Raw genomic sequence first — 2,726 nt, 5'->3', positions numbered from 1 at the left:
GCTTAAGCGTAAAGCTTAGCGTGGTAGGGTGTTACATTATGGTATCAGAGCAGTTCGTTCCTATAGAGCCTGAAAGACGGACTGATTGTACTTCTGTGCATTCTCTGTATATGTGTTTATGTGCTATTAGGATATCTAACTGATATATATGGCATAAACGTTTGTGAGCATGCATTTGGAACTTAAAGCATTAGACCTGTGATATTGAGACTGATCAACTTAATATCACTTGTTTGGTGTATATAGGGACCAGATGTCAACTCGCGGACACGGTCGCGGGCGAGGTAGAGGTAGGACAGGCACCGTTACTCCTACCCCCATAGGGACGGATCCAGTAGACTTTATGGCTGCCCTGGGAAATATGGCTGCAGCTATGCAGGCGACAGCTGAGGCACTGGGTAATCAGATAAATCAGGGCTATCATGGAAATAATAATGATGAGGATGGTCCTATGACACTTGCTACATTTCTAAAAGTTCATCCTCCAACCTTCAGGGGAACCTCAAATCCCACTGATGCAGATAATTGGATTCAGGCTATGGAAAGGGCGTTACAGGCACAACAGGTTCCTGAAGAGCAATGGGTTGAATTTGGAACCTATCAGTTGCAAGGTGAAGCTCAGTATTGGTGGCAGGGGACACGACGTATCCTGCAGCCTGATGGTGCTGCGATTCCTTGGGAGGTTTTTCGGACAGAGTTCTATAAGAAATACTTTCCTAATTCAGTCCTAATTCAGCCAGAAATGCCAAGGAACTTGAATTAATGCAGTTAAAGCAGGGACAGATGACTGTTGCTGAGTATACTAGTAAGTTTGAGGAGTTGTGTCGCTTTTCTCGTATCTGTCAAGGTGCGCCTGAAGATTTTGCTGAATGGAAGTGTATTAAATATGAAGGAGGTCTTCGGAGTGATATTCTGAGCTTCGTTGCCCCAATGGAGATCAGGGTGTTTTCTGAATTGGTGAATAAGAGTAGGGTGGCTGAGGATTGTGTGAGGAAGGCAGCAGCAGAGAAAGGAAGTTTGAGGGTGCCTTTTCAGAGACCTTCAGAAAGGAACTTTGCTCCGAGAGGTAGGAATTTCAAGCGTGGAGGCTCTATTCCGCAGCAGACTCAGGGTCAAGGTAATTACAGAAGGCTGAATACCAATGTTAATCAGGGAAGAAGATTTGGGAAGCAGCCACAGTAGGATCTGAATTGTCAGAGGTGCGGAAAGTATCATCCTGGAGTTCCGTGCAGATTCGGACTTGGAGTATGCTATTCCTGTGGACAGCCTGGGCATATAGCCAGTAATTGCCCAGAGAAGAAGAAGTATGAGACTGGTAGGGTGCAGCAGCCAGGGAGAGTATACACCACTTCTACCATAGGTGCTGAGGGATCTGAGACACTGATTAGAGGTAATTGTGAAATGGCTGGTAAAATCTTAAATGCTTTATTTGATTCAGGAGCAAGTCATTCATTTATTGCATTTGAAAAGGCCCATGAATTAGGATTGAGAATGGTGGTTTTAAGTTATGATTTGAAAGTATATAATGCTACTCATGAAGCTATGGTGACTAGGATAGGATGTCCACAAGTTTCCTTTCGAGTACAACAGCGTGAATTTGTGCATGATTTGATTTGTTTGCCTATGACTGGTCTTGATCTCATTTTGGGATTGGATTGGTTATCCAAGAATCATGTTTTGCTTGATTGTTCTGAGAAGTCAGTACAGTTTATGCCGGAAGGGTCAGAAGCACCGGTTGTGGTGAATAGTTACTATTTAAATTCTATGATAGTAACCTGTTCTGGAACTGAATGTCAGGGTATTATGTTATTAACTGCGGGAGTGTCAGGTGATGATCAGAGTTTAGAGCAAATTCCGATTGTATGTGAATTTCCAGATGTGTTTCCGGATGATATTAATGAATTCCCACCTAACCGAGAGGTTGAATTTGCAATTGAGTTGGTACTTGGATTCGGTCCAATTTCAATTACTCCTTATAGGATGTCACCTTTAGAAATGGCTGAACTGAAAGCTCAGCTGGAAGATTTGTTGGGTAAGCATTTCATCCGACCAAGTGTTTCTCCGTGGGGAGCACCAGTGTTACTAGTAAAGAAGAAGGATGGGAGTATGCGTTTGTGTGTCGACTATCGGCAGTTGAATAAGATCACTGTGAAGAATAAATATCTGTTGCCTAGAATCGATGATCTAATGGATCAGTTACAGGGAGCCGGTGTGTTTTCTAAGATTGATCTGCGATCCGGATATCATCAGATAAGGGTTAGAGATGAGGATATTCCGAAGACTGCTTTCAGGACGCGTTATGGTCATTATGAATATACAGTAATGTCTTTTGGGTTAACTAATGCCCCGGCAGTATTTATGGATTATATGAACAGGATTTTCCGACCGTATCTGGATAAGTTTGTTATTGTCTTCATTGATGACATTCTTGTTTATTCTAAGACTGAAGAGGAACATGCTGAACACTTGCGAACTGTGCTGCAAATTTTGAGAGACAGAAAGTTATATGCTAAGTTATCTAAATGTGAGTTCTGGAAGAGTGAAGTGAAGTTTCTCGGCCACGTGGTGAGTAAGCAATGAATAGCTGTGGATCCTACTAAGGTGGAGGCAGTGATGAATTGGGAGCGACCAACTTCAGTGACAGAGATTAGGAGTTTCTTAGGTTTGGCGGGGTATTATCGCAGATTCATTAAGGGATTTTCACAGCTCGCCTTACCTTTAACTAA

The sequence above is a fragment of the Arachis duranensis genome, chromosome 5 (genome assembly GCF_000817695.3).
Source record: "Arachis duranensis cultivar V14167 chromosome 5, aradu.V14167.gnm2.J7QH, whole genome shotgun sequence".
Classification (NCBI taxonomy): Eukaryota; Viridiplantae; Streptophyta; class Magnoliopsida; order Fabales; family Fabaceae; genus Arachis; species Arachis duranensis.
Note: the sequence above shows the minus strand (reverse complement) of the source record.